This window comes from Crinia signifera, chromosome 5 (assembly GCF_055691185.1).
Source record: "Crinia signifera chromosome 5, ASM5569118v1, whole genome shotgun sequence".
Classification (NCBI taxonomy): domain Eukaryota; kingdom Metazoa; phylum Chordata; class Amphibia; order Anura; family Myobatrachidae; genus Crinia; species Crinia signifera.
The window spans coordinates 255,570,120-255,593,208 of NC_139221.1; the positions used below are offsets into that span (position 1 = coordinate 255,570,120).

At 46.6% G+C, this 23,089-nt stretch overlaps 1 protein-coding gene across 2 annotated transcripts in view; it reads left to right on the plus strand.

The window, feature by feature from the left end:
* Positions 1-1,047: 1,047 nt before the first annotated feature.
* The window catches only part of ITGB1 (integrin subunit beta 1), a 62,782-nt gene continuing 40,740 nt past the window's right edge, over positions 1,048-23,089 (plus strand). Inside the window, exon 1 of one of the 2 annotated variants that reach the window (XM_083188850.1) lies at positions 1,048-1,262. The gene's annotated coding sequence lies outside the window, so the exon portion shown is untranslated. The remainder of the gene's footprint in view (positions 1,263-23,089) is intronic. The other variant, XM_083188851.1, reaches the window with a different exon arrangement.

The following is a 23,089-nucleotide window of genomic DNA, read 5'->3' on the forward strand; positions in this document are numbered from 1 at the left end:
AAAATAGAGAAGATTTAAAAGAAACTGCTATGTGCACATAGGGCACTTATCCCAGGTCAGTTCTTAGTGGTTAATAGGAACGACCAGACGGAAGAAGTGCAGGCACTGGAGAGTCCAAGACTAAGCGACTTGGATCAGTGTAATAGAGGGGAATACAGCGCCTAAAGATCATAATTTGTTCTGTATAGTTGTGTGGGATCCAAGGAGTCTCGGGTGGATCTAGGGCGGCAGTGTTCCAGGCGCAGTCATTATTTTCTAATCTTTTCCGATTCCTAATGTATAGGCACCTTTAAGGTGCCCATACACTGAGGTGATTTGGTCCGATTTTGACCGATTGCGACAAATCGGGCTCTCCCTGACATGCAGTAGGGTCCGGTGCACATCAGACCTACCCCCCGTTCCGGAACCTCCCTCCAGGCAGCGAGGCGGGCGGGAAGCAGGGATGCATTCAATCCATCACAACGGATCACATGCGTCCCTGCGGCTTGCAGGGGTTTCGGGTGTCCGAACACTGCTGCGAGACGTCGCAGCAGTGTATGGGCACCTTAAGAGTGACAACCTATTACACGGCATGTCGGGCGGGGGACATCACTGGAGCACTGAGAGATGAGATCATCCCCCAGCTCTGGCTATTTCATTAGAATGGGTAGTATGTTGCATTGCTGATCTACTAATGGCAAAAGATAGAGGTGACTGCTCAATCTTATTTCTTCTGCAGTGGTAAGTCAAGTTTACTGCAGTTTGCTAAATGCACAACCCTGGCTAGAAGTTATGTATCATTCTTAAATAAAGCCCACTATATTTAACTTGAGAAATAAAGGAAATCTATGACTACAGGGCACTCTAATCAGATGATGCTCTGAGGTAATTGCCAGTCACAGAGTCATCAGCAGCCAGCACACATACTATATACACATACATCACAGTCCTCCTCCCTACCTGTCACTCTCCCTCCCATCTCGCCCCCCGTGCGCGCCCACGTATCCAGGCTGCTACGTGACGTCACGTGTCTGGAATGCGCTTCCTTTGGGCCGGCCGAGGAGGAGGGGGCGGAGCTCAGAGTTGTGCAGCTGGGCGCGAGCTCACTGCGTCACCGCGCAGCCGCCCGTCTCTGGAGATTGTTACGGCCAGTCACCGCGTCAGACACACAGCAGTCGGTTGCGGTACGGAGAGGAGGCCGCCTACACCGCGGGGACCATACCGGAGCCGAGCCTCACTGATCCCACAGGCTCCGCCACGGCTGTGAGAGCGCCATCCTGGAGGTAAGTTGTCCTTATGCCAGTCGCCCGTAGTGCAGCGGGACCGGGGGCCCGGCTGGACATTAGAATGGCGGGGTGTTCCCGCTGCCTGCGGGCTTGGAGGTACGTGTGTTGTTGGGTATTTGAGACAATTGAGCTTGTGCAACTACAAGTCCGAGGACGCTCTGTCCATGCTGGCTTCGAGAGTATCAGCAGCCGCCGCCTATGTATGCTGACCCCAGCGTGGACTATCCAGTGCCCCAGGAGGTGCAGTGACTGTGCCTATGTGCTGGCTGTGATAGCACCGTATAGTATAGAGGACGGAGCTGTGCCCTGTCCTTCCACCCCAGAGGCAGCAGCAGGGAGTTTCCCTGTAGGAATGTGCAGTGGGAGGGGAGCACAGGACATCCTGGGAGTGGTGGTGGGGGTCGTCACTGAGCCCTGATGGCCTCCCTACACTGTTTATTTATGGCACTAGCCCACCACGAATAAAGCACACATGGCTGAGGACTAAAATACCCTTTCTCTTCATCTGTCTGTGCTGCATTTATCTGCTCTGCTGCCAGGGTACATTGTACTGTACATAGGTCATCTTTTCCTATGTGATCCTCTGTAGTTATTTGCCAGTAGTGAAGGTCTGGAAAGACTACTATGTATGTTTCTAATAACCTTTTTCTGAGAGATGCTAGGAGTTGCACAACACCTTTTCCCATTGCCAGCCTAACATTCCATTTACAGCCTTTAAACCTCCTATGTTTCCAAACCAGGCTCCACTGGAGCACTTCCATATATTGCAGACTGAGCAATGCATTGCACGTTCTTCATTTGTTGTGGATTTTGTCCCAAATATTAGTAACTTCCTGTGGCTTTGTGTATAGCGTGTGATTGGTGCTGCCTGAGCTCAGAAGCTGATGTGTCAGCACCTGTCCCAGCCTGTTTTTTTTTCTTCCCCTCAAGGTGTGTTTTTCTGATCTAGTTCTACAGAAGTGTAAAAGGCCTCCTGAGGCTACTTCTAGACATCAATCTATGGCGGCTTTCTTAACCTGTTTAACATGTTGTTGTAGATTACATTTTAGCAGTGTTTTAGCCTATATTTAAATTTGACTGTTTTGCTTGAGTTAATATCAGTTATGTGTTACGATTGTAAGTCAAGATAACCAAAGTACTGTTAACATACATTCCAGAGCATTATTGCCCATATTTTGTTTTTAGTTCTGCTTATTTGGCAAAACAGTTTTACTTTGTGATTTATTATCCCATTTTATAGGGGAAAGTTTCTTTATACAAATGACTTCTTGGAAATGTTACATAACTATGTTATTGTCCGTAAAATGTAAATCCAGATAAAGTAGCTCTGAAGAAATTTCCATACCTTTAAAGCTCCCTCTGTCTGTATGCCAGACGCATATAAATATATTTTTTTAATAATCTGTAAAGCGCTCTCTCGTCTGGAACGCTTCCATTGAAGCTGCGGTGTTAGAATTATTGGAGACCTTTTATATTAGCCAGTAAAAGCCACAATATTATCATCTTAATGGAAGGACCTTATGCTTGTGAATATATTTTCATTGTGTATGTGTTATATGCATCATATCTGGATTTATTATTACAATTGAACTTTTATATTAAAATTATTGATCGCAACACTTTAGGTTTTTTTTCTTGTGTGACAGAGATAGGCTGCTATTATTTGTATGGCAATATAATAAGTCAACCCTAATAGGGCTAGATAAATCCCAGTGGCTGTTTATATACAGTTATGACACACTACTGCTTAATTCTGTGTCCTTCTTTTTTTTAGCTCTGAATATATAGTTCTCTCCCAGGTCCCAGTAAAACTGTTGCCTCCTGGCCTGGACCTCCTGGCCTGGACTTTGTTTGTCTTCTCATGTTTGCATGGGTTTCTACCACAGTCCCAAAAGCTACTGTTGGGTTAATGGAAGGCTGACCAAATTAGTTAGTTTACTACATACGTAACTTAATGTAGAATAAGTGTAAGTGCAGGACATATTGATTAAAAGGATTACATTTTTCTGTGATGTGATGGTGATAATGGCTTTATTTGTGGGAATTTCAATTGTGGTTCACATCACCCGCTGGCCATATAAAACAGTTGGTGTCTATCGGAGCTACAGTATGGAACTGTTTTTCCAATAAATGCCCATTACCCGCAGCACACACAACTTATCGCAGCCTCAGGAGATTCGGGAAGTGTTCAAAGCATGTAGGTTGGGCACCCAAACCCGGGCATTAAGACGTGCACACACGGTAACATTATATAGGCTTAACAGATTTGCGCGGCTAAACCAGGAGCTGTCCCCCGCGTAACATGCTTAAGGAACAATGATTAAATAGCTGATATAGAAGCTTAGGCACCAGTAGGAGTGGAGCTAAACAATTGCCCACTTTTTGTACGATCCCACATTGTGCTGTCATACCCTGCATGCACTTGCCGATGCAAGGTACCATTGGATGTCAGATCAGTTGGGTACACCTCATTCTAATGTGTTCCCAGCCAAAGCTCCTTTATTAAAGGCCCCCATACACTAGGGCGACTTGTCCTAAGGACAAGTCAGCTCCGATTTCCCCTGAGCTTCCTCGGCAGCTCCCCGTGGGAGCTTGATCAGATGTGGCACTTGATGTGCCATTTTTTACATGTGATAAATCAGATGCGATTTATCACATGTAATAATCCAGGGAGCTGCTGGGCAGCTAGCGGTCCGTGGGAGCGGTCCGAGGGGGAGCGGCAGGAGCAGGTTGGCAGTGGGGACCTGTCCGGGGAGCGGCAGGAGCAGGGAGTGGTCCGGAGAGCGGCACGAGATGTACCTGCAGGCAGGGAGCAGGGACCGCGGCGCAGTGCAGACTCAGAGCAGAGAGAACGGGGGCGCGGCGGGAGAATAGAAAGAAATCCTATTCAAAAAAACTGGCGGGCGCTGATTGGCTGGGAACTCAGCCAATCAGCGGCCGCCCAGTCTTTTGAATAGGATGGTTTCTATTCCCCCACTCGCCGTGGGGACCGCAGAGCAGCGGAAGAATAGAAACCATCCTATTCAAAAGACTGGCGGGTACATCTCGTGCCGCTCCCCGGACAGGTCCCCACTGCCAGCCTGCTCCTGATGCTCCCCCAGACGGCTGCACATGATTAATCTTATGTGCAGACCATCCGACATCTGGATCTGATCCAATGCGCACGGAACCGCGCATCGGATCAGATCAGTTGTCATACTCTACGCAATTTGGCCAATTTCACCCGATTTCTCGTCCCAATCCTCCAGAATCGGGTGAAATCGGTGCCAAATCGCGTAGTGTATGGGGGCCTTAAGTGTTAAGAGCCAATTCAGCTGCTTTGGGTGATCAGCTCAGTGGTAGCGCTACTTGTAGATTTCTAATAGCACCATCCTAAAGTGGGATTAAAATAGATTGTACCTGATCTCCTGTCTAAAGTGATAGAGCATGGGACAATATTAAATTGATCTTTTGTATTGCGGTCATTCTGGTCGTGTTTAGCCATGAAAAGTACAGTTTAAGAGCTTTAACTGGTGCTCGCAAATGGAGAAACAATAAAGTGGCTGCTTGTGATAAAAACAATTGAATTCCGTGCATTAACCAGTAAGCACTTGGCACAGGAAAAGCTGCTTAAAGTAGCTTATACCATGCATTAGAGTGCAACAAGTGCAGGGCTGATCGCACTGGCAATTAATTTAGGCTGAACTGGAATTCACTCAAACAATCAAATTATGTGCACATTTACAACTTAATATCATCTCAGCAGAGCAACTTATTACTCCACACCTATTCCTTAGCAGTACTGGCAGCGGTATATGGTCGCTATGCCGACACTATGAAGGTCAACAGGGCTTAGGTCTACAGGGTCAGGAGTTCGGCAGAAGCATTAGATCGACAGTGGTAAGGTTGACAGACTTGTGCCGAGAGGCAGTATTTCATACCCTTCCATCCCCTATGGCAGTGTTTTTATTTATTTACAGTTTCTTATATAGCGCAGCAGATTCCGTTGCGCTTTACAATAGTAGACAGTGATAAAACAAACTGGGTAACAACAGACAGAATAGGGGGTTAGAGGGCCCTGCTGCAAGCTTACAATCTATAGGGTTTTTCAACCACTGTGCCGTGGCACACTAGTGTGCCTTGAGTTGTTCTCAAGTGTGCCCCAGATCTAGAGATGCCCAAACCAGTTTACAGGTCATACCTCCCAACATGACCCTCTCCAGGAGGGACACATTGCTCTGCTCCTGGGCTTTTCGCTTAATTTTTGATTGCCATCACCTGTTGTAAAACACCTTTCTCATCACTTAAGCCCCCCATACACGGTCCGTTCATCGGATCCCTTCTGTGCTTAAACATCACACATCGTATTGGCTCGCATGCAGTGTGCATACAATGCGATCCAATACGATGTTTACCTAGTACAAAAAGTATGTGCAGCACATACTTTTTGTACTGTACTATGTGATGCGCGGGAGTGCGCATCGCATAGTACAGAACGGAACTGGTCCACAACGGACCGTGTATGGGCTCCTTAACTCTGTTCAAAAACAGGTGATGGTAATCATACATAAAGAGGAAAGTCCAGTAGCAGAGTGTCCCTCCTGGCATGGGTCATGTAGGGAGGTATGCAGTCACAACCAGTTCAACTGTTATTTACTGGTGTCTTGTTTCCATTTAAAGGACCAATGTATTTTATTTTTGTTACCTGTGGGGACCAGTGTAATTTTCTTTTTTTTATATGGGCGCCAATAGGTTTGAGATTTTTCCTGTTGGGGCCAATGTGTTTTGCTCATGGTGTGCCTTTGGCAATTTTAAAATCTTATACGCAAGGTAAAAAGGTTGACAATCACTGCACTAGGGCATGGAGGCAGAATATAATAGTGTGCCGAGCACAGCAGTATGCTGTCCATGTTGAAATTGGGGACAAAAAACATGAAAAACTCATGTCAGGCTTTTGACTGTGGACCTTCCCACTGTCGACCTTTCCGACCCTGTCAAACTTAGCAATGCCGACCTATTTCATGTGTCAACCTTTAGTGGTCGACCTAATGTGTGTCAACCTTTATAGTGTCGACCCTATTACCCATATCCCTGGCAGCATGTCTTCAACAGTGGGCGGTATTCAATGAGGCTGATTCACCAGGTTTTTATGGCGATTTTGTGCTGTAAGGCGAATTTCTGACTAAAACGGTGAATCACCCTATTCAATGACCACATGGCGAATACATTTCAAGGTTTTTTTCGCTATGATTCACCGAGTAGCAATCGCTATCTTTTTATGGTGAAGTGGAAGGTGAACTTTTAAAATAAAGTGTTTTGTTTTTTACAATTGGTGTAAAAAAATCAGGAATTTTATTCTGAGGAGGGGCATGCTATTTTTATTCATGTGCTGTAAAGACATGAACATATATTTAATTGTAAAAAAAATATTTTTTTTTACACAGACCAGCCAGCAGGGGGCCGGAGCCGAGCTGCTCATTACATATTCATATATTCACTTCACCCGATCATTACATATGCATGATCGGGTGTAGTGAATATACCCGGTTCCCTGCTGGCACCCCCGGGGGGCAACCTGTGCTGCCTGGCACCCGGGGAGCCCACCTCCCCCCCCACAAACGTTCTGGGTAGGGTGGCCAATCCCGGGATCGGAGGGATCCCGGGATTTTATCCCCCAAAATGCCGGGATTTCAATCCCGGGATTGGAGTTTCCAATCCCGGGATTTCGGGATTAGATTGCGCATGCGCGCAGTCTAATGCCGGGTAGCGTCTGAGCATCGCTGCGCAGGCAGAGGTCGCGCCCGGCAATGTGATGCCGCGCTGCCCAGCCAGCTATGAACCCGCCCAGCAAGCCCGCCCAGCCAGCTATGAGCCCGCCCAGCCAGCAAGCCTACCCGCCCGCCCAGCCAGCGCGAAGCCAGCCAGCATGCCAGCCCGCACCATGGACAACCCGTCGCCCCCACCCAGCAACCAGGCTCCTGGCAACCCTGCTGCACCCTCAAATGAAGGTAAATGTGGGGCAGCTAGGGTGTCTTTTTATTAGGAAAGCCGATCCCGGGATTGAAAAAATCCCCCGGGATTGGCTTCCCTAGTTCTGGGGCAGGCAGGGAGACTTCCATCTCCCTGCCTGCCACCGTCCTCAGGCTCCCTGCGGCATCCGCCGCAGGAGCTCAAATTCGCCGGTCAGGGGCAGCGAGCCCCTGACTCGTTGAATACTGGAGCCGGCGAGGCTCCGGAACGCGGCAGGCAGTGGCGAATGTGCAGCGAATCCTAAACAGGATTCGCTGCACGTCGCCAGTATTCTCATTGAATACTGCCCAGTATTGTAAATAACAGATATGCCAGTGGTTCACAAACTTTTTTTGAATCCCAGCACCCTAGAGTACTAAAATTGTATTTATTGGAACCCTAGGTCAAAAGTATTTTTTTTTTTTTTTTTTTTTTTTTTTAGACATGTCTAAAAATACTAAAATAAAATTAATAGGCACATAATTAATTTGGTTTGCTCACATATGTTAAAATATGCAAAAGCACTGCTTCTGCATATTACTTTTGAACATAAACAATTTCAATTGGTTCTGGACCACCAACCAAAGGCATCCCTGCAATTGTCTCAACAACCCAGGGTACCAGAGCGCACAGTTTGGTAACCCCTGTTATGCTATTCCCAAGAGAAAAACTTGTAAAAATCCATATTTTAATTGTCAAAATGTTGATTTCTAATTAGTTTTGCTTTCACTAGTTTCACGTTTTGAGCTTCTATACTTTTTTTTTCCTGTCATTGTGTTACCACATTTGTTACCATAGCTGCTTTCATATGTATGTATAGTGTGGTCAGTGTGGTAAATAGCAGTTTCTGTCTGAATGTGTCAGTTCCTTAGTGGCAGTTTGTCACTGCTCAAAGTGTTTTAATGCAGGAGCTGTGAGACTATTAATAGTGGGCAGGTTTCATGGTGTGATCCATTGCTCCTGTTTTCCCAGGTAAGATGACCACATATGCAAGGTTACTGAGTAAATTGGTTATTGGCATAGTGTCCCTTAGGGGGGAAATCAGGTCTAATGTATTGTGGATATTGTGTTTTAAAGTAGTGTGATTAGCTGCATGAAGCGGCTAAACACACATCAACAATTCAGCACACTGATGTTTTGATAACCAAACCTCCCTTAACCCCTTGAGTGGTGAGTTTGTTGTTGCCATGTCAAACCTCCCAGGGTGAATTTTTTTTTTTTTTAAATGATGGGTTGATCAATTCAATTAATCTTATTATAATTTATTAAAGAATACAATACACAGATAACCTGTTTTTGTCATGAAGACAGATGGGGGGGTATTCAATCCCCACCGCTATTTCCGACGCGGGAGATCGCGACGGGTGCCTACTCAATGCGGTCTTGACTGACAGCATTGAAGAGGCAGATCGACCGAACGGGCCTGACTTTAAAAGCTGTCGGGCGTCTTTTGCCAAAAACGGACTTGAATTTTCACGATCACGGCCGGATCTCGACAATCCACATCCGTTTACGCGGTCACTTCCCCTTTTCGCAGATCGACAGGCTGGACATTGAATCCTGCCTGTCGATTTGCTGTTGAGCAAAACAAAAATGGGCCATGGTCATGGCTGTCGGGACGTACTGACAGTTGTGACCCGGGATTGAATACCCCCCCCAGAGTATGTTATAACAATTTAGGTGATTTTGAGCAAAATGTTAAAGTCTAATACTTTTCTTTTGCCCATTATTCAGCATTAGGGTGGACAATCTCGGGATTGGCGTTTCCGATCACGGGATTTGACTGCATCTACGGGCTCATGGGCACTAACAATTTAATAGCTATTTTCACTTTAGATAGGAAACAGTAACTACAAAAAAAGTATTGCATTCCCCTTGATGGGCATATACTGTAGGTAAGTAGTTACAAGATTACCTTTGTGAACACGTTGGAGTTTTCATTATCTTCTGACTCTAGAACCAGAACACCAAGTGACTGAATTATTTTGAACAGACTGAGCGGCAGGATCAGCCGGTGAACAGAGTAATATGCAAATCCAGTGCGCACTATTGTTGAGCGTCTCTCTGCATGCGCAGAATTTCTGGCCCCACAACCAGGCATGCCAGTCTGAGAGAGCTTCGGCCTAGTTAGATGCTGGAAACATTGCGACCAATGGTTGTGATTGGGACCCAATGCTGTGTTTTTGGATGCAGTACACAGATCTGCAATGCTGTCAGGGTTTGATTCATACTTGTACAGTATGAGGCATCTGAGTGGAGAAAGACACCTATGTGTGTGGATGTTTGTTAGGTACTCTTTACCTAGAACGGCGCCCACGATGTCCATCGCGGTCATCGGGGGTAAAAAATCGCGGCCATCGCATGCACTAAAAAAACGGGTGCGACGCGATGCCCGCGATTTCCCATAGGGATCAATGTTAAAAGTGTGATTGGACGCGATTTTACTGTTCAATGCCCCGCGATTTTTCCATAGGAAACAATGTTAAATGGGCCACAGAGCCCTAATAGTCCCACAGAAGTCTGAAATGGCCTCCACAATTGTTAACGCCACCCCACGATCAACGTGAACCCGAAGCGTGTCGAGCGCAGCGGTACGCGTCCTCCGACCTTTTCATACCCCCACTATCCACGTCGGCGTGGAGTTGAGAATAGAATAGTGTGGCGAGCCCGAAGCGTGGCGAGCGGACGCGGATACCTGTGAAGCCCGCGAAGGGACGCGTTTACCTCGCGGGGCTCGGTGGCTCGCTGCGCTCGCCACACTATTCTATTCTCAACTCCACGCCGACGTGGATAGTGGGGGTATGAAAAGGTCGGAGGACGCGTACCGCCGCCCCGCGCGGGCTCGCTGCGCTCGCCACGCTTCGGGTTCACGTTGATCGTGGGGTGGCGTTAACAATTGTGGGGGCCATTTCACACTTCAGGGGGACTATTTGGGCTCTGTGGCCCATTTAACATTGTTTTCTATGGAAAAATCGCGGGCATTGAGGCATTAAACAGTAAAATCGCGTCCAATCAAACTTTTAACATTGTTCCCTATGGGAAATCGTGGGCATCGCGTCGCACCCGTTTTTTAGTGCATTTGATGGCCGCGATGGGCGCCGTGCTAGGTAAAGAGTACCGTTTGTTATAATGGTATGCAGTCAGTGGATCGACAGTGACTAGGTTGATGCCTAAAAAGGGTCGACACTGCCAACAATACACTTATGGTCAAGGTCGACCGTCAAAAAAAGGTGGTTTATTTAATAAAAGGTGGTTATCTATCCAAGTGGGCATAAGTGTGAACATAATAGTGTGAAAAAGCTATGTCGATCCTTTTCAATGTCAACCTAGTCACTGTCTAGGTCGACATTAGAGGTTGACCAAGTGACAATCGACCTTAACATTGTGTCTCATCAATTTCGTAATTGTGTACATAGTACAACAAAGATAAAACCTTCTGCAGTAGTAGTAACAGTAGTTTCCTTAAATGGTAACTACTATATGTGGGGTGCACACCAGGACAACCTGCTCACGATGCACATCGTGTGTGGGTCGTCAGTGGTTCTTCCGACCCGCTCAGGATGACGCGCGGGGCATGACCCGCTTACGATGTGCACCGTGAGCGGGTCCGACCCGCACCCTGGAGTATGGTCGTTCTTCAGCCTACCTGCTGCAGGTAGGATCTTAATAACGACGACCGATCCGCGGGACCACGCATCGGATCGGTATCTGTCAACACCAGGACAGAAAAGGGCCCAATCACCACACAATCTACATCCAATCGGTCGGAAATGGATCTAGATTGATGGTATCGGACCCTTGTCGTCCTAGTATGTACCCAGTATTACTGTGAAACATTGCACCTGCTGGATAACTGTCCTTCTGGGTGGCCACAATTTTGCAGTTAGGAATAATCGGGAAACACCCTATAACAGTTCATGCAGTCAAGACGCACTTGTGTCACATGCCTGTATTAACCTTAACCTCTTTCTTATATTAATTAGACAGTTTTGGGTACTTGTGTATTATCACGGCGCTGATTACGTAGTTTGTGTAGTGGTGTATTGAGAATACCAATACAGTGCTGGCTACATAAACAACGGAAATTGTTCTGGAGCTGTGATAATACACAATGCTTCATATCACCACAATCCACCTCATGCCCCCAGTATCCACGTGGGCGTGGAGTTAATTTATAAAGTGTGGCGAGCGCACGCGGATACATGTCCCCTCACGGGGCTCGCTGCGCTCGCCACACATTCTAAAATTAACTCCATGCCCACGTGGATAGTGGGGATATGACGTTGTTAGTGGGGGAAATGTGTTTTATGTGTGGTGGTTGTTGTTGTGCTTTATACTTGCCCTCCTCTGGCCACCGCGTCCATCACGATCCCCACTGACTTCCCGCGATCCACAGATGCACGGTCACTCCCAGCGGCAGTGTTCAGTACCCCTCCTCTGGCAGTCACTCACCGGAGGAGGTGGACTGAACGTTGCCACCGGGGAGTAAACGTGGATCGCGGGGAGTAAGCGGGAAACTTGATGGATGCGGTGGCCCGCCCGGAGGAGGATAAGTATAAAGCACAACAGACACGCACACACAATCAACAACTGTATTATGATGGATATGACAACATACCTTAGGCTACGTTGAAAACGTAGCGTAGCCGGGTGCCGTGATAATACACAAGTACCCAGTTTTGTGTTATAACCCACACCATGTTCTGTTTGCCGGTTACTACATCCTATTCTTATATTGGGGCAGTACGGACGGTGTAATGGTTAGCATTACTGCCTCACAGCACTGAGGTCATGGGTTCGATTCCCTCCATGGCTCTAACTGTGCGGAGTTTGTATATTCTCCCCATACTTGCGTGGGTTTACTCCGGGTACTCCGGTTTCCTCCCACAAACCAAAAATATACTAGTAGGTTAATTGGCTCCCAACAAAAATTAACCCTAGAATGTCGTGTGTGTGTGTGTGTGTGTGTGTGTGTGTGTGTGTGTGTGTGTGTGTGTGTGTGTGTGTGTGTGTGTGTGTGTGTGTGTGTGTGTGTGTGTTTTTACATGTGGTATGGAATAAAGATTGTAAGCTCCACTGGGGCAGGGACTGATGTGAATGCTCAAATATTCTCTGTAAAGCGCTGCGGAATATGTATGCGCTATATAAGAAACTAAATAAATAATAAATATGCAGTAAAATAAATCAGTGAATGCTAAAGCTGACTGCGTGATTATTTTATTTTGCCCATCCTTTCGTAAGGTCAATAAGCCATGGTCCAGCTGTTTTATATTGTGGGTCAAAGCAGCTACATAACTATATGTTCCCGTGAGGTAAAAAAGTGCAGTCATTCTGATGATTCAGTCATTCTATTAACTGATATTGCGCTGTTTGGGGTATTCTTCAGAACAGCTTTGAAGGTTGCAATGCGTGTCAGCAGTTCTTACCCAGTATAATACTTCTATGTTGGTTTTGAAACCAGAGTCATAGTAGCAACTAGAAGGATATTTAGCTAGTCAATTACACTAGTAAATTTCAAACTTTTGTCAATAACATGATCAAAACAGGGTGATTTTCACTAAATTGTACACAGTGAGCACAAATCTGGCAGTAAAGTATTTTTCAGTCTTCTTTCTGCTCATTGTTAAAATGTAATTATTTCTGTAATGGCTGCACTGGTGGCTTGTGGGGCATGCAAGACATCCAAAGATCTCATCTCTGCCTCCGCTTCAGTGTGCTGGTACCACGTGCTCTATAACAAAGAGGTCTATTTACTAAGTCAGGGCTTGACAAATTTCTTAGAAATCTTGGAGCCAGGATGAAAGTTTAGGAGCGAGAAAAAAAAAGATGGGGACAGTGCCTGCCAAAAATCCCCGCCTGTGTGCAAAGGGATGTTTATTATTAACATCCATTCGCAGCTTGCGTACAGGGAGGAAATCACTGACCATCGAATGATTTCTTCAGCGCTCGCAGATCTGAGACCTCTCTGGTGTTTCACCTCTGAGCGCCCTGCGCGATAAGCAGGTGGGCAGCTGACACCTGCTGACGTTAGCTGCCCGCCCCCCGCACCACTGGGCCATTTGCGCGGGAAAGCCCATGAAACGCTGGGCGTTCCTATGGGCTCTGGCCCACGCCTGCACTGCTAGGTGCGAGCGGGACTGCGAACAGGCAGTTCACCATGCCCACTTGCAACAGGCATCTGCACATACGATAAAAATGTAATCAGAATAACCCCCATTATACCATTCTTTTGTTCCTGCTAGCGTGGTTTATCAAATCAGTCAGGTGTGTAGCTAGCAATAGAAAGGTGCACAAATGCTAAACCCTAGAAGTCTGTGATCTGGCAGAAGCTGGGGTGGGGGGGTGGGGCTGGCGGCTCAAGGAAGCAGCTTTAGTTAGATAAAAGGGACAGTGGACTCACCAGACTGGCAGGTAGAGGGGGGTATAGTAGCAGGAGTCCTAAGAGCACCTGACTGAACCTCACAGACAGCAGGTCCACTTCTTGGTGCAATACAGTGGCAGCAGAGAGCAGCACCATCGGCAGCAGCCAGTTCTTAGAGCCCTTTCCTGGGAGCCATGATCCAGCTACTGTCACACTGCTGATCAGCCAGCAGTCCCTGCCCCACAGTAGGATGCAGCCTCTGGGGAATGAACTGGGAAGTGGATGGTGGCCAGCGCCAACACCCCCGGCTGCCTGGGAACTGCAGACAGTCAAGGAGTCGGCGAAGCAAGAGGTGTGTAGGAAGCGGGAGTCCTGGCGTGAAGGCAGCAGGGGATCTGGCAGCTGGTACCTGAAAGACAGATCAGGCGGGGATCAGCAGGAGATCAGTGGTGCACAGTGATTAGGCCACGCCCCCCGCTGGCTTGAGTTTTGTAATAGCCGCGGTGGACCTGCAGTGCTCTGCTCTCATACAGCCGGGTGAGTTGTCTGCCCGGCTGTAACCGCAAGCGCACCCGGCCGGCCATGACCAGATCCTGCTTCCCCTCCCCAAAAAAATCTGGTCGCCAGAAAGCAGAATCTGTTCGACCTGGCCCCTGGGTTTTGTCCAGCCCTGTACTAAGTGTTGGTAAAGTATCAGCTAATCAGCTCCTAACTGCCATGTTACAAACTGTTTGGAAAAATGACAAGAGCAGTGTGTTAGTGTGAACCCACTGTACAATACCTGTACCATGGGGACCCGGCGGGTGCTGTCATTGACAAGTGCATCCACAATTGCCGATACGTGTGAAGGCTGGGTTCAGTTTGTATCCCTTGGTGTGTGCACACTATCGATTGCCTGGGCTTACCGATTCATTAATGATATCGGTGGTAGAGCATGTTGTCCAGTGTGTATGGTACTTTATGCTTGTTCTCAAGGCAGATTAGTGTAGTGTGAAAAGCAGCCTGTGGCTATAAGGATGTATGAATCACTATAATATAGGTTACAACCTTGATTATTAACCCAGATTACACCTTGGATTCATTTGTGAAAGGGGTTTGTCAACATCAAAAAATTGGTCTAATCTTTGGAATTTTTGTGATAGGAAATAAATATAAGATCCAGGACGAGGAGCAGTTATCGCAAATACTTGCTTAGCGTGTATTTTACCCAGGATTGTCATCGCAGGACCTTTAAAAAAAATAAAATGAGCGGCTCCCCAATCCTGGGGAGGGCACATCTTCTTTTTCTCTCTCTCTTCTCCTTGTCCCCCCTTTCTCTGGGACTATGTAAAAACCGGACCCGGACCAAACTCCGGACCGCCGGACAGGACATCAAAATCTGCAGTCCGGAGCTTGAAGGGTCAGGTCCGGGGGGTGTCCTGTTCGGGGGGGGGTCCCTATGATAGCTATCACCAGGGTCATGGGGGAGGGGAGATTAACAGCCTCCCGGTGTGGTCCGGACCGTCCGGTTTTTGCTACATGCCCGGACCATACAGGGAGGCTTTATTCTACCCCCCTCCTCTACCTGGTGACAGGTGTCACAGGCAGCCCTCCGGACAGGACACCCCCCGGACCGGACGCTACAAGCTCCAAAATTCAGAGTTTTATGTTTGGTCCGGCAGTCCGGGGGTTATGTCCTGGTCCGGGTTTTACCCTTACCCCCTTTCTCTCTCTTCCCCTCCATTTCACCTCTTTGGGGAGTATTCAATCTTTGTGTTCATGTGCAGCGAATCCTGTTTAGGATTCGCTTTACATTCGCAGGGTTCAGGAGGGCTGCAGCATTCACTGCCAGCCCACCTGTCACCCTATTCAATGCAGCAGGGGCTCGCTGCCCCTGCTGGCGAATTTTAACCGCCGCAGGGAGCCGGGGAACGGAGGCAGGCAGTGAGATGTAAGCCTCCCTGCCTGCCCCAGAATTTTTTGGGGAGGGCTCCCAGGGCAGAGGCTGCCCCCAGGAATGCTGGGCAGGGGTAGGGAGACGCTCCTTTTGTCCCCCACGTAACAAGCCGGGACCAGAGTGAAGTGAATATATGAATATCTAATGAGCGGCTCCCGGCCCCCTGCTGGTGAAAGTGTAAAAAAAAATGTTTAAAAAAAATAAAATAAATAATAATGAAATATATATTAATGTGCTTCAAGCACATGAATAAAAATAGCATGCCCCTTCACAGAAAAAAAATAATCTATTTTATTGACACCAATAGAAAACCCCTTTATTTTAAAAGATCACTTTCCAGTTCACCTTAAAAAGATGTCGAATGCAAAATGGTGAATCATGGCAAAAATCAGGGAGAAAGCAATTTGCCATCCTAGGATTGAATACACTCTCGGCGAATCCCAGTGAAAACCGCATTGAAATACACCAGCGAATTGCAGCGAGCATGAAACCGAGAACTGGCCGGCATTCACTGTTCGCTTTTGGCGAACAGTGAACATTGAATAGGGTGACTCACATTTTCACCGAAAAAGATTCAGTGAAAAGGAGTGAACAGTCCAATTTCACCGAAAAAAACCCGGTGAATCGGGAGCATTGAATACTGGCCTTTGTATCTCCCTAGTTTCTAACTTTGTTCTCTACCTCTTTCCTCCCTCACTCACTCTCGCGGAGAGTCTCTTGCTCTCTCCCTTTGACACCCTCTCATTTAGTCTCTAGCCCCTTACTCTCCCTGATACTCTTTCACTGACACACATGCTCCCATATTTCTCTCTCCCCGTCATTCTCTCTTACTCCTGCTTGCACCTATCCCTTTCTTGCTCTTCCCTGTTCAAACAGCAGAGAAGGACCCCAATTTTATACAGTGTGGGGTAACTGGCACCCACACATTCTTTCTATGTGCGCGATCACTGAAGAAGTTGTATGATTGATTAAATATTCTCAGTAAAGCACTGTGATGAAGGCACTAAATTAGTAAATGTTGGTAATCGACGCCAATCTACCTTTTTTTCATATATTTACTACATGATTTCTAAATATTCGCATTAGGAGGTGCTGCTGCAATTATGGATCAATATGACATTCTACATTGAAACGACACCTCCTTTCTTGTGGTATATTGCAAAAAAAATGACTTGCCCATTGGTAAGCGTTTCTGGGGATTATTCTATCTATGAGAACTGGGGTAACATTATTGCTACGTCAAAATAAACTAACCTACATGTGTCTCCATTTAATATGGTTTAGCATTACGGAACCGGTTGCTGTTCTGTAAACAGACTCTTATAGATTATTTTTAGAATGCTTGGTTTTAATTCTGTCCTGGAGGGCCATTTACAGACCTACATAGTAACTGGCTGCAGGATTTCCTAATAGCGCAATCATAAAGGTGGAAAGGTATATAGGAGCACTAAACTCCAATGTAAACCATGAAGGGTAAAGTACATGCCAAAGTGGCCATGACCTTACACAGGGGTAGATGTATGAAACAGTGATGAGGGCGAAGTGGCCCATGGAAACCAATCAGCAATAAAGTAACCTCTATAATTTGCATAATATACAATTATACAGAGCAGCTTATTGGTTGCCAAGGGCCACTTCTCCCTTATCACTATACATCTACCCCACAGTTGTTTATATACAGCTAATATATTACTTTGCAGAACATTGTTAGTGATTTAGTTCAAGCCCTGTCCATTTGCAGTCTGTAATACCTCTCATAATTCGGTCATTCCACATCAAATCAACACAGCCATTTTCATGACATCACAGATTTCAATGAAACTTGCTATGCTTGTTAGGCCTGACAAGAAACTAACTTACACCAAATTTCAACATCATAGGTTGGATATTTTTGGAGGTGGAGCCATTTAAAAATGAATAAAATAAGCAAATTTACTGCCGCGGGGGTCTTTCCGTTTGCCTGTAACTTGAGTTCTAATTAAGACAGAAAAATAATATTGGTGTAATTTTAAATCTTATGAATAATTTGAATTTAGTAAGGTAGAACTAAAAATTTTTTTGACCTTATTATTATTATTATTATTATTTTTGGTACTTGTGTATTTTGGCGGCGCCCATCGCATCGCATACCATAACACATACGATGGTATGCGATGCGACGCGATATCGTACGATAGTGCACGATGGCATACAATTTTGAAATTGTATGCCATTGTACATGGCATACGATGCCATACGATGCGATGCGATTAAACATTGTATAAGCACCCTAATGGGTGCTTATACAATGTTAAGCACCCAAATGGGTGCTTACAATGTTAAATGCACCCCCACGCCACCCCCCACTATAAACGTGAACCCGAAGCGTGGCGAGCGCAGCGAGCCCGCGAGGGGCGGCGGTACGCGTCCTACGACCTTTTCATACCCCCACTATCCACGTCGGCGTGGAGTTGAGAATAGAATAGTGTGGCGAGCGCACCGAGCCCGAAGCGTGGCGAGCGCACGCGAATACCTTCACAGGTAAACGCGTCCCCTCGCGGGCTTCACAGGTGTCCGCGTCGCCACGGACACCTGTGAAGCCCGCGAGGGGACGCGTATAACTGTGAAGGTATCCGCGTCCCCTCGCGGGGCTCGCTGCGCTCGCCACGCTTCGGGCTCGGTGGCTCGCTGCGCTCGCCACACTATTCTATTCTCAACTCCACGCCGACGTGGATAGTGGGGGTATGAAAAGGTCGTAGGACGCGTACCGCCGCCCCTCGCGGGCTCGCTGCGCTCGCCACGCTTCGGGTTCACGTTTATAGTGGGGGGTGGCGTGGGGGTGCATTTAACATTGTAAGCACCCATTTGGGTGCTCAAAAGCACCCTTTAGGGTGCTTATACGATTTTTGGTCGTATAGGGGGTCAAAATCGCGTCGCATCGCATGCCATCGGGTGCATGGCATGCGATGCGATCTGTTCGTCGTCCGACGGACATCGGGGGCGCCGCCAAAATACACAAGTACCTTATTTTTTTTAGTTCACCCATATTTCATTTAAAAATGTACCAAATTTCACTTTGGGACTCCCATGGGATAATGAGATAATGATTAGGCATCTAAATTATTCAAAATTCTCTCAGTGTATTATAAAGTTTTGAAAAACGACAATATAACCTTAATGTATATATAACAGACCAGGTTTGTTCATGCTTTCCATGAGTTTAGTTTTGAAGTTGCAGACAGAGTTTCTCTTTCTGTAATGGTGTACACACGTCCTGTTGTAGTCATTGAGTCTACTATTGGTAGTATATCACGATGAACTAGAACAGGGATTGGGAACCTTTAGCCCTCCAGCTGTTGTGGAAATACAAATCCCAGCATGCTACAACTGTAGCAGGGCATGCTGGGATGTGTAGTTAAACAACAGCTGGAAGGCCGAAGGTTCCCCATCCCTGAACTAGAAGAATGTCTGGTTTCCCTGGGTATTTGTATGATGGGGGGGGATGGTCCTTGTGGATGGAGCAAACTACATTTTCTAATTCCTACTTTTCATCTACATCAAGAACACATGCTACCCACCACTCTGCATCATACACACAAGTGATAAATCCTTTAATGTCTTTATATTCTACTTCGTCCTCCAGTAAACAAACTTGTTCCACTTTCAAAAATGTAATGTAATTTCCTTAAGGAAAAGTATCCTATCATTACAAAGATAATTTATTTCTCAGATGAAGCTGCCTCTCGGTATAAAAATCGAAAGAATTTAATTTAAGCTTTGCTGTCACAAGCAATACTTTGGAATTCCAGCCGAGTTGCACTTTTCAGACACCTCCCATGGAAAAGGGGCATGTGATGGAGTTGGTGGCACTGTGAAAAGATTAGCTGCATGAGCCAGTCTCCAAAGGCCGCATGATCAACAAATTCTGACACCTCGACAATTGTTTGATTGGGCCTTGAGAATGTTCCAGCTGTCTGTTTGAAGTAATCTGTCAACTAAAGTTTATTCCTACTCTACATCTTGAAAAGTGGAACTTTCTGGAATGTATGGTTTTCGGAACAATTTGGATAAGGGATACGCACCCTGTATCTGAAAGTGGACATCTGCTTTAAATTGGTATTTATGACTTCAGAAACACTTCATAGTCCACAGTTTAAACTTCTTTATGTACAACTTTAGCCAAGTATTCACCACTCTAGATTTCAATGTCTGTCTGTGTGACATGAGCCAGTGTGTTTAGTATTGGCCATACATGTTAATCAGTATTGACGATGTCTAGTGTTTGTGCAGTAGGAATTGGTTACATGCTAAGCCCAATAGCCCAGCAGTGAAATATGTGTGACTTCCAAAGTTTTTCTAAAGGCCCATACACACTAGGCAATGAGCTCAAAGTAGCTCCTTATTTTTGTTTTAAACTCAGTCGCCTAGTGTATGGGTGGGCGCTCATGCGCGCTCCCACATCACCAGCCGCTGCTGACCATCAGGCTGAGTGAACAACTTTTCACCAGTCTCCTACTGTGGAAAGTAGTTCACCTACAGGGAAAATTGCTGGGCCCAGTGAAAAATATCTGTGTGTATGCACTGAGCAATTTATCAGCCAGTGATTTTCATATCACTGCTCAGCATACACACTGGACAAAAACTGCCAGTGTGTATGCACCTAAATAAATCTGGCTGCATATCTGATTATGGCGCAATAACCTGCATGCTGCACAAGTCTCACCCTTTACTGGCTATTGTAAATAGGAATAAGGTTCCCTAGCACACTCATCTGAGGGCTCTGAAGCCAGCCCAGAGGAGTGTTTTTCTGTAGAAGCAATGGGCAGGCCATATATGGGAACATTGCAGGTCAGGAATCTGCGCCTGTACTTCCACTCTTGAAAGATGCATTTGCTGAAGAATGCTGGTGTTCTAGCAGTGTTACTCACTGGGTGAGCTCTGAACGTTACACACTGTTTATGATTGTCATGAGTCAGCAGCACATTTGCTTTTGGATTACCAAAAATGGATACCTGTTAATGATTGTATTTATTTATTACTATAAACACAAGCTCAGTACTGTAATACGCTAAAACTTGTGCCCTGGCAGTGCAAGAATCTGTATCCGATATGTTGCTCTAATGGTCCAATATGAAATATAAACCCGTGAACAATAATGGTAAAGCCTTATATATCGCCACAGTATCTGCACACTCAGCTAGTGCAAATGCAACAGGTGCGTCCACTCTAAGGTACTCTGAGTCTAAAGGCACTCACAAGAGCCAAATACAAGCCAATAGAAAGTTTTATCCATCATAATAGGTACAGAGTTGACGTTTCAGGTACAGAGTTCACGTTTCACTCTGTCGGATCTTTTGTAAAATCATCATCACAGCAGAAAGAGGACCAGTACCACCAAAGATCTGACTGGGATTGAATGCTAGAATATTTTGAACAGTATTTCAATAGATAATGTAGTGTTCTATCCAATTAGCCCTGACCACTGGCAAGTATTGGGGATTAAGCAGACACCCTGATAACCAGCTCTATCAACACCGGTTTTCCACCCTAACGCCATGGGTCCGGAAAGTTATCCTGGATGTATTATTGCATGAAAATGGGTCCTTTACCCCACAGTATAGACAGGCTGTAATTGGGTTGGGTCTAATACCACCGGTCGCGATATTGGCCTATTTTTGCCTCGCGGTTAATTACCATTTGTTACTTTTATCATTTATAAGCAACAAAGCTTATAAAGAGCAACAAAGCTTGTTGGGGGAATGGAGACTTTAAGCTACTAGGAGAGATTAAGCAATCTGGGAAAATTTACACTAGAGAAGAGACGTTTAAGGGGCGACATGCTCAACATGTACAAATATATCAGGGGCCAATATAAGGCACTGTCAAACACCCTTTTCTCTTTCAATGGTCCTGGTGACACAGCTCAACACTGGGATGTAGGAGGGTCCGAAGGAGCCAGGCACCTATCCTAAAGCTTTAGAGGGTAGGCTCCTCCCCTACTGCATCCCTGGACTCTTCAGTTCGTGTTAGGTGCCCACTGGAGTGGGTGCTATTCTAAAGGGCTGCAGGAGCAGCCGAAGAATTAGAGTAGTTAGGGGATTTTTATTATTTTATTAACTATTACCCTAGCTAGGTAGGCACAGTGTGAGGATTTTCATAGTGAATCCTCACACTGCTAGCGCAGCAGGAGCTGACAGAAGCGCGTCCTGTCAGCTCTCTGTGCACAGGGTAGACTCTGTCTGGTCTCCCTGTGCTGCGCTTACAGCCTCTATTAAGAGGCTGCCTGGGCTCCGGAGTAGCCTGAAACCGGCTCCACATTTAGGTGGGGATCATGGGGGACAGGCGCTCCGTGATGGCGGCGGCCATTTTATGCGGAGCTTACACGCTGAGCTCCTGACTGAGAGGACAGCAGCGCTGTGACAGGCATGTTCCAAGTGGTCCCCATTTGAGGGGGAGATACTGGAACAAGGAAATCCTACCTAAGGAGCGGCTAGCTGGGGGTGGTTGGCGCCAAAAGGTCACGGACCCCGCAGCAGCAGGGACTTTGGTCTCTTCCTTCACTCTGACTTTGGCGCCTTTCAGAACGCTTGCAGCGGAGCTGAGCTGGCTTATTGATCCTGGCAGAGTGACTTGGATTTCCTGGGCATCGCTTCCCCGCAGTTGAAACCTACAGACAGCTAAGTGATTGGGTGCATTGACTTTGTATAAACGCTTGTACAATTGTTTGCACTGTGTATATTGAGATATATATATATACGCTTCACTTGCATCATGTCTGAGCATCAGGCTGTGGTTTTGGGGGAGGGAGTCCTTAGTGCACTGAGCGCGTGCAATGTTTGCACACAAAAGTTTGTCCCTGAGCAGATGGCCAAGGGGGGCTTATGTATTACTTGCGCTGATGTGAGACCCATGGGCAGTGAACACCATAGGGGAGAGCAGAGTGAACCTGCGTGGGCCAGTGCCCTAGGCAGGTCGGTAAACGCTTTGGTGCAGCTTCTGGACAGGCAGAGTGATGTGCTGGTAGAATCACAGAGACCTATGCCATCATCTCAGCAGTCGTCTGGCTCCTTACCTCTTACCCAGGCAGATCCTGCACTTATTCAGGTGATGCAGGATACTGCTAAGGGGATCAACAGATTCAGTGAAATACTGGACAAAATGGATGAGGTTACAGGGACCCCTAAAAGGTCTTATGCTATGCCTAATGTGTTAGAGGAAGAGGAAGGAGAGTATACTGACACACCCTGGGACCAGGGTGATGATTTTGAAGAGACCTCTGCTGCTGGTATAGAGGATCTTATTGTGGCTGTAAAACAGGCGTTAAAACTGTCTGTTGAGGATAAGACCCCTGTTAAGGGTGTTTTTAAGCGACAGCGAAAGGAGGCTGTTACTTTTCCCTCAGATGAGGGGTTACAGGAACTATTGGAAGGGGCTTGGAAAACCCCAGATAAGAGGCTACAGATGCCTAAAAGATTCCTTAGTCTGTACCCCATGCCGGAGTCTCATTCTGAACTCTGGGAAAAGGTGCCTGTTGTGGATGCTTCTGTGGCACGCTTATCA